This window comes from Mauremys reevesii, linkage group 23 (genome assembly GCF_016161935.1).
Source record: "Mauremys reevesii isolate NIE-2019 linkage group 23, ASM1616193v1, whole genome shotgun sequence".
Lineage (NCBI taxonomy): Eukaryota > Metazoa > Chordata > Testudines > Geoemydidae > Mauremys > Mauremys reevesii.
The window spans coordinates 2,373,762-2,383,463 of record NC_052645.1 but is presented as its reverse complement, the minus strand read 5'-3'; the positions used below and the strand labels follow the sequence as shown (position 1 = coordinate 2,383,463).

At 52.2% G+C, this 9,702-nt stretch overlaps 1 non-coding gene across 1 annotated transcript; it reads right to left on the bottom strand.

The window, feature by feature from the left end:
• Positions 1–5,234: 5,234 nt before the first annotated feature.
• TRNAC-GCA lies at positions 5,235–5,306 on the bottom strand. Its single transcript has one exon. It is a non-coding gene; the product is annotated as a tRNA-Cys (tRNA).
• Between the last annotated feature and the right edge of the window lie 4,396 nt (positions 5,307–9,702).

Sequence of the window (9,702 nt, the reverse complement as noted above, 5' to 3'; positions counted from 1 at the left end):
TTATGAAGTTTTGCTCTGTGTGTGTTACTGAGATATGTTATGAGGTTGGGAAATGCCCCCCACCAGCCTTTCAGGTGTGACAAGGGAGGAGCCAGACTCGCTGATGGCCCATTGAAGGGATCCACACTCCCAAGGACTATCCCAGGAACCGTGTACAATGCAGACTTCTCCGAGATAGCACAGCGACAATGGACACTGCTTGACTCACATGGTAGCAAAGGAGCTTCCTAGCAAGTTGGAAGAAACTATGAAAGAGGGGAAGAGACATCATGACCTGGCCTCTCTCCCCCACAACTCAGCAGCTGGAAACACACCTGGAGGACAAAGACTGAACTGAACTGACTCAGAAATCAGAAGAGAATAATAACAATAATACTTGCAAACCAAAGTCCCCAAACAGACTAGTACTGGTTTTTCAGCAGAAAATTTTCAGTTTGGGGAATTTTGTTTTCTCAGTCAGACCTTGCCAAGGGAAGCAGGGAGAAAATGTTGGAGTTGCCTCCTTCAGAACAGCTTGGCCTAGACACTAGCTCTGGTTCACTGCTCTGGCCTTGCTCGGGTTGAGGGTATTTTAATAATTTGGGCAGGTCCCAGGGTGTTTGGGGGAGATGATGAGGATGTTCCCTTTTGAGATAAAAACTAAGAAATACAGCACTAGAGAATTTCTTTTTTTAAGAAATATGGGATTTAGACATTTTATTTAAAGCAAGGGAGTTGTGAGTTTCTGAGAAGGTATTTGTTTGCAAGAAGCAACATTGTTTGATCTGTCATTGTACCAAAGGGGGAGATGGGTGTCTACAAAGGAGATGTGAAGTCTGAATGCATCTAACGAGGACAGGATTCAAATCCATGCGTGCAGAGAACAATGGATTAACAGTCCATCACCTTAACCACTCTGCCACCTCATCACAGCTGTTAAAAAAAAGACAGGAGGAGAAATCTAAGGCCAGCAGAGATAGGGACAATAAGGAGTTTTTAAATACTAAGTGGAAGCAGGGGCTGAATGAGCTCCCCCCTCACATCTAGTGAGGAGATGGGGGAAAGACTTCAGGAACAGACCGTGTTTGCACAGACACACCTACTCTGCCTAGGTATGCAGCATGATGGGGCCGCTTTCCCAAAATGACCAGTTTTGGCTGGTGGTGGGTTACAAATCACTTTAGGAGTGAATAGAATGAAATGTTATTATCCTTCCTCCATGCGTGAAGGGCAGCAGAACAGACCTAGACTGTCCTGATGGAGGGCTGGGTGGGTGAGGAATAGCTTTTATTGGACTTTGTAGAAGTGATTGAGGACATCACCCTAAACCAGGGGTCCCCAAACATTTCACACTGTGCCCTCTTAGCCATGGCTGTGGCCCCTCGGAAGCTGCGGTCAAGAACCGAGGCTCGGAGTGGGGCTGTTGCTTGCTGGGGAGAGGGGTGCAGACAGGGGTAAGGGGGTCGAGGCCGAGCTGGGAGCCAGAGGCCCAGGCTGAGGGTGGGGTTGGGGAAGAGCTGGGGCAGAGTGGGGCTGAGTGCTGCTCCCTCCATGGGGGCTGGCTCAGGCCCTGAGGTGCCCCCATGAATGTTCCTCTGTGTCCCCCTAGGAGTCATGCCCCACATTTTGGGAACCACTGAACTCTACTCGCTAATCAGGGGCTAGTGATGCCAAAGCCCAGGGAAAGGGAGAACAAGTGCGGGGCCCCCAGCACTGGAGCCATGTGAAGGGGCTGCAGAAGAGGGGCAATGGCTGGTGGCACAGGGAGTTAAGGGCAAAGGGGTCACAGGAAGGGCAGGAGTTAGGGTTGAAGGAGGTGCAAGGGTTGGGAGTGCAGGAGCTAGCGGTAAAGCGGGAGGGGGATCATCCAGGGGCAATGGGGAAGTGCCAAAGTACAAGCTTTGCCCAGGGCACCATTTTCCCTAATGCTGGTCTGAGCAAACAACTGGAAATGACCCTTCAGTGAGACCAGAACCATAGTGTAGAAAAGCCCCTTTGTTAAGTGGTGGTGGCTGAGGGCTTAGGGAGATGGGTTAGAAAGCAACGGGCGTCTTTCTGTGGAGGTTTGATTCTTGCCTGCTAGGCAAGGCTGGTGTGTGGTGTCTCCATGGCTGCACTTTCAGTGTCTGATCACCCACAGGGTGCCAAGTCTAGACATATTCGGAGGCTCTATGCCAGGGTTTCTCAAACTTCCTTTCACTACAACCCCCTTCTGCCAAAAAAAAACCTTACTACATGGCCCTGGAAAGAGGGACCAAGCCCCTCCACACTGAGCAGAGGCAGGGGAGACAAAGCCTGAGCCCTGCCCCAGTTAGGGGAGGGCAAAACCAGAGCTTGAGGGATTCAGCCCTGGGTGGTGGGGTTCAGATGTTTGGCTTCAGCCCCAGGCACCAAGAAGTCTAATGCCAGCCCTGGCAATCCCATTAAAACAGGGTCACATCCCACTTTGGGGTCCTGACCCACAGTTTGAGAACCACTGCTCTGTGCTGAGGGGAGAGAGTTTTCCTGTGGCTGCAGTTATGCCACTTTGGAAGTGGTGGCAGCTATGTCAGTTGGAGAAGCTATATCGGTGGGTGTGCAAGCTGTGGTGTTTGCCACATTTAAGAAGTTTAATCAAACCCCATTTTTTAAAACCACCTGTGGTCTGGGAATGGCAAAGGAGCTCGATGAAGCAGGGTCTGTCCTTCAAAGTCCTGGAGATCACGATTCCCTACTCAGGTCATTGTGGGGGTATAGCTCAGTGGTAGGTTGCTTGACTGCAGCTCAAGTGATCCTCAAGTGGTCAGATTAGGTGCTCTAATCGTCTCTTCTGGCCATAAAGTTGACTAATTTCTGAAAAACTGAGTGTAGCATTGGGAGCAGCGTCTGATGTTTTCCTGTCTAGCCGGCTTGCTTCCTAGAACGAACGCTCCTTGAGTGGGGTGATCCACAGGGAGTAGCTCAAACCTCCAAAGTGCCTGGCCAGGGGCAGGACATTGGCCCAGCAAGGGAGGGGTGTGGCAGTGACATCACAAAGGCTTTTGCAGGGGCTCAGACTATTGGTCAAAGGTGGTGGGGAGGTGGTGACCTCACAGAGAGATGCTGACATCAGCCAGGCAGGACAGGGGCGAGGGGCCAGGGAAACCTCAGAGACCCCTGTGGCTTTGCTTCAGCAAGTCTCCTTCTCCAGGTCTCTCTTTGAGGACTGAGAGAGTATTCGGGTTCACGGATGCGAGCAGCAGGAGGAACCTCTTTTGAGTTTTCTCCTTCCCTTTTAGTGATTTTACTAGAAAACAGCCGTCCCTGTTTAGAAGGTAAGAGCCTCCTCGAGGTTTGAAACCTGTTCAGTCTGATCCATCAGGTGACAGTTGAATTCTAGGCATGGAAAACACGAGCTTAAGGAGGCAGAATTTTATTTCACACTTGGGATTTTGTCCCATAGAATCAGTGGGGACATTAGGGTTTGTCCTTTTTGTTTCACCTTTTCCTCCATCCATCCCTCCCTCCTTTCTCTTCATCTCTTGCTTCTTTTGTCCTTTCTCCTGTTCCCCTCCCAACACCAGGAGCGGGGTGTGTGTGTGTGTGTGTGTGTGTTGCGGGGAGTGCTCTGCAGCTCCCACTCTGGGAGGTCCACCCAAAAATATGGGGCTGAAATAGTGCTCGGGCAGTGATCCCCACCGGTGACCTGGGCCATCCTTTGGGCTTTCTGGTGAGAACCCTCAGCCTCCCATCCTCAGTCTCTACCCTGATTGGCTGAGCAGGGGGTTATTGACAGGGAGGAGACTCAGGTCCTTTTTGTTCTCTTTTAAGACCAAGGAAATAAGTCATAACCAGTTCTATGTTTGATGAATTTTGCTGCTTCACTGCATTAATGGTCTCTGAGCAGTTCATGATTCTCTCTAACATTGCAGTTCTCCTCAAATACTTGCTGAATAATTACTGTGCACTGTTGTTGGTCTGGAGCTCATCTGAGAGCACTTTATTCAGGTCATTCAGTGTCTGAAATTCAAGATCTGATTGTTAGTTTGAAAATCAGGGCTCTTGTGTCCTACTCCCAACTCTGCCATGGGCTGGCTGTGTGACCTAAGACAAGTCAATTCTCCTTTCTCAGCCTTAGCTTCTCCCTCTTTCAAGTAGGGATACTAATGAGCCGCTCCTACCAGGGCCGGCTCCAGGACCCAACACGCCAAGCACATGCTTGGGGCGGCATGCCGCAGGGGGCGCTCCACTGGTTGGTGAGAGGGCGGCAGGCGGCTCCGGTGGACCTCCCACAGGCGTGCCTGCGGATGCTCCACCGGAGCCACGGGACCAGCAGACCCGCCGCAGGCACGTCTGCGGGAGATCCACCAGAGCCGTGGGACTGGCGACCGCCAGAGCGCCCCCCGCGGAGTGCTGCCATTCTTGGGGCGGCGAAATTCCTAGAGCCACCCCTGGCTCCTACATACCTCATGGTAGGTGGAGGCAGGGCTGGCTCTAGGTTTTTTGCCTCCCCAAGCAAAAAAAATTTTGTCTGCCCCCCCATCCCCTTGCTGCCTGAGCCCTGGGCTCTCCCCTCCCCACACCTGCACCCCCTGCCTCCCCAGCTCTGGGCCTCCCACCACTCGCACCCCACTGCTGCCCCAGCCCTGGGCTCTCCCCCCTGACCCTCACCTCCCTGCCAAGCCAGCCCTGGGCTCTCCCCCACACACCCTGTGCTGCCCCAGCTCTTGACTCTCCGCTTCCCCCCTACCAGGGCTCCCCCACCCACACACCCCCTGCTGCCCCAGCCCTGGGCTCCTCCCCGCACTTGCACCTTCTTCCGCCCCAGCCCTGGGTCACTGGTAACTTGCTCCCAGTTTAATAGAATAGAAAAAAGAGAGGATTGAATGTGTAACAGGGAGTTTGGTAAATCTTGGTTATTTTAGTTTTGCAACAGGCTCCTGTCCACCTCCAGTAGAGTTTTCAGTCCCAATGGCAACTTACTTACCAAATGTAACACAGACTAGTCCATGCCTCCCAAGTGGATGTGGTTCTTGTTCTTCTGCACATTGTAGCCCATGGAGGCCAAGGACCTGCAAATGTGTCTTCATGGGCCTTTGTTTCATTGATGAAAACAAACCTAGACACTTAGAGGATTGGAACTGATTTCATCGGAGGGACATGTTTGCTAGGTTTTTATGCATTTGCACAGGAAAATGTTGAGTGTTTCCATTCACTTCAGGCATCCCTAGTCAGTGGAGCTTGTGAACATAATTGAAATGGATTTGCAATATTTTTGATGAAGGACCAGGCTTTTAAGGGGGCACTTGGATTTGAACCAAGGACCACTTGAACTGCAGTCAAACACTCTACCACTGAGCTATCCCCCCACTCCCTCTTTATGTTGGCAAGTCAGTGATCTTAAGGATCTTGAAACCTGAGCATGGAGTTCATTTCTTCCACACCAGTATTGCTGTCTGTGCATCCCGGAGCTATGGGGTGAGTGGGTAGGGCCCACCACTAGCTTGTCAGTATCAACAAAGGAGCAGCCGACATCAGGACCAACGAGACGTGCTGGTGGCCCATCAGGAAGAATCCACTCTCCCAGAGACTTCTCGGTGAGGGCACGGTACACAATGGGGGCTACCTACCCCCCAAGTCCCAGCAAGGGTCTTTCTAGTCCCACTTTAGCATTACCCAATTTCTAATCAGTCTTTGGCCCAGATTCCCTCCCTGAGCGGCACCAGCACATGCCTGGGCCCCTGCTAGTGTTAAATCTGCCTTGAGCTGGGACCCAGCTTGGCAAAGAGCCTGCAGCCCCCTCTGTGCTGGAGAGTGAGAGCAACCTGGCACTGGGCAGGGCAGCCCTGAGGGAATGAACCCAATGTGCCCGTGAGGCCCTGATCCAGAACCTCTGCCAGGCAGCTTGTGCTGCTCGGGCGTCTCTAGTCTCCAGCGAGGATTCAAAGCTTCTCTGCTCCAGGGGAACCCCTGGGGGAGGGAGGCAGGGCTCCTGCAGGATAAATCTTCCTGCCGGCAGAGCTCCGGTCCCCTCCTCCTGTGCACAGGGCGTTGCACACGGCACCCACCACATGCACACACCCCTTTGTGGGGAGAATCAGCTCTGGGATATTGGGGTCAACCCCCCCCACCTCCTCCCTGCAAACCTTCTCCTGGCTTCAGTGAGGGAATGGGGGCGTGAGGGGCTAGTGCGGTAACAGCAGCAGCGTGGCCGTGGGGCTCGGCCGGTGGCTGGGGCCAGTCGCCTGAGCATGAACCCAGCTGACCCCAGGAGATGGACCCGGGTCACCAGCCCAACCCACCACGTGGCTGCTGCCGCTGCCCCGTTAGTGCGCGAGCTCCCACAGACCACGCTGGGGAGAGCCCCCAGCTGCAGGGGAGATGCCCCTGAGTGCCTGGCAGGGCCCAGCTCCTGGCTGACCTGCACTGCTGGGGGTCAGGGGGCTGGGTGACAGGGGGGCGTTGGCTCTGGGGTGGGACTGTCACTTCCCCCCCTGCCAAGCCAACAGGATCACAGCAAACAAAACCAGCTCGGCCGGCAGGGGAAGAGTTCAGTCCAGGGCCTGGTGCATTCTGGGAGCAGGGGCGGTGCAGAGAAAGGGCAGATACGGGGCAGCTCTGAACACTCCGCGCAGAACTGCCTGTCCTGTCCCGCAGCCCCTGCTACAGGGGACTTTTAGCCATAGTTTTAATCAGGCCAATACATTGAAAAAAAACCCTGTTAAATCATTGCTCAGCCCGAGTCCTTCACCCACATTCCTTAGGGCATTGGGTGTTTCATTTTCTGCCTCAATTTCACACAGAGACACAATTTCCTTTGCACAGATCCATGAACAGCAAAACCTCCCTGTGTCTCTGGTCTGAGCCAGGGCATTCGATTCCAGTGAACCCTTCTCTCCTGCAATGTGATGGTCAGACAGAGGGGACGTGGCACCTGCATCCCTTCCAGGGAGATATTGGCTCGGCTCTTTCTTTCTGCTGCTGTTGTTAGTCCATGAAACATCAAGGATGGAATGCAAGGCTGAGTTCATGCACCAGCCCCCTGAAAAAATTTCAGTGCCCCAGAGAAATCCTGCCCCCTGCTATTGGAATGATGTGCTGGAGATTTGACTAGGAAAGGGACTGTCTGAATTGCCAGAGTGGGGAATGAACAACAATCTACAGCAATGTCATTAACACAAACAGACTCTCATCCTGCTCCAGCGGGAAGGGGAATGGGCAGGAATTCTCACTGTTCACCCAAGGACACACTTACACTGATGCGCAGCCGTGAGTGTGCTGGGGGAGCTGGTCTGGGCAAACAATTTGAAGTGACAATTCAGTGAGAACAGAATCATCATGTAATGACATAAGTGTACATCAAGTAGTTGTGGCCAAGTGGTTAAGGTCATAGACTAGAAATCCTTTGGGGTCACCCCGCGCAGGTTCAAATCCTGCCAACTACACAAGCACTGCTTTGTTGTTATGATTACTGTAGTCCAGAGTGCAAACTGGAGCCAGCTCTACTTTCACTCTGTCAACACTTAAAATGCTGCTGTGGCACTGCTATAGCACTTTGGAGTAGACAGTGACTGGAGGGATCTTCCCATCCCTGTAATAGCTGCATTGACAGAACAATTCTTCCTTTTCTTTAGCACTATCTAACCCGGGCTTAGGTCACCTTAACTATATGGGTTTGGGGGGTGTCACACCCTGGGAGACATCGCTCTGCCAGTTCAGTGCCCAGCGTACACCAGCCCTTAGATCCCTCTGGGTATTTCAATGCAGGCACTGACCTGTGAGAGGAAAACATCAGCTCACAAACACAGGGACTGAATTCCCCACATTTAATCTCGCTGCACTTTCCAGAAAGTCATGAAATTCAATTCATTCTTGCTAGGACAGAGAAAATATAAGTGACACTAAGTTTTTGGCTTGGGTAAATAAAATTAAGTGTTTAATTAATATAGTAAAAATCTGTACTGATTCCTCTAAATAACACCATAGCGTGAAATAAATCTTGTCAGTGACGACTAAGTTCGCAACTGATCTACCCATTGTTAATTTCCACGCTGCCCCCATTGGAGGTCTGGGCATCTCCAGTGTCATTGCTCTGCAGTGGACGGGTGAGATTCTGTGGCCTGCATTTTGCAGGAGGTCAGACTAGATGATCATAATGGTCCCTTCTGACCTTAAGTCTATGAATCTATTAATCTATTCCCAAATTTGGAAAACTGTGCAGTTCAGAATGTGAATAGTGACCTCGTCTCCTTCCTGCACCTGCTCTACATTGCTCCACAGCAGCTTCACCACCTGCAGAGTCACCCCAGCACTGCAGTGCAGCCACTCAGGGTTCAGCACGGGCCCCTGGCAAGGACAGTGGGTGCAGCTAACAGCCCAGTGTGCCTGGCCGTGAGGCAGCTGTAAAAAAGCAACATTCCCCACAGAAGTACAGAGACTGAATTCCCCAACTTTAACATCATGGCCCCCTGTAGAAAGCCGCACATGTCAGTTGTTTTTTCACAGGGAGATGCAAAAATCAAGTGACATCAATTTTTAAGTTGAGTAAATAAAGTTGAGGAGATAGTTATTAACCTCCCAAAAATATACTAAAGATCCCTCAACATAACACCTGAAGGTGAAATATGAACAGAGACAAACCTTGTCAGCAAAGGCTCATTTCCCAAACGATCCTCAAAATGTTACTAATTCCCACCCCTCCTCCACAGGAGCTCTGTGCAGTGTCACTGTTCTGCAGGCAGCTTCCCATTTAATGCTGTTGTGGGACATTCCCAGGCCTGGAAATGTACCAACGACAGAATTTGAAGAGCAAACCTGGCTCCCCGCACCAGGCGGGATTTGAGTGTTTTGTCCCTGTCAGTCTTTGTCAATAGTACAGACGCCCTGGGCAGGACTCCAGGCTCTGCTTGAGGGACCCTGGCACAGGGGCTGGTGGGGGAGAGAGTATTGTAGATTCTCACCTGGAGAGGAGGTAATAAGTGAATGGGGCATTTTTTACTCCTCCTCAGTGTCCTAGGGCTGGAATTCTACATGACCAAATGAGGGGGTGACACCACTTGGTTAATGAAAACCAGCGCTCCAGGTGAGGCTTGAACTTACAACCTCAGCAAAGCTCCTCTCAGCACTGCCCTATAAGTACTGTGTGCAAACCAATTGCACCACTGGAGCACCCGTTAACTGTAATTCTGTGAGACCCCTAGGTTGATACAGGCAAGGCGTGACCCCCAAAACATTCTCAGTGGGGCTGGGAGCAGGTAGCGACAAGTGTTGTACTCGGTGGGGTGGATTCTTCTTAAGGGTTCCAGGCCCCATTTGACCCTTTTGTTCTTCCCTGTGTAATAACAGAGCTGGTTAAGACTCAATGGAGAGTCTTGCTGCAGACCAACAGAGCTGAAATCACTGATAACCAGCTCTAAGCATTAGTCCTGCTTTGGGACAGTGTCTCTCATGCAAGAAACTGCCCAGTCTGCGCTAGCAGTGAGGCTCCCTCACTAACAGCTGAAATCAGGGAGAGCTGTGTGAAGTGCAGGGCCCCAGGGGTGCCTGAACAGGGGGGAACAACACCCCAGGGCTTTTACAAATGGGAGGGCTCTGCCTTGCCACTTTGCAATGACCATAAGGGCGAGTGAGGGGGGGAGGGGGCGGAGAGCAGTGAGCAAGAAGTGGGGTGGTCTGGGGGGGAAGAGGCAGCGTAGGAGCGGGGCCTTGGGGAGAAGGGGGGGCAGGGGTGTGACCTTGAGTGGCAGGGATGGGGCTACAGTTCGG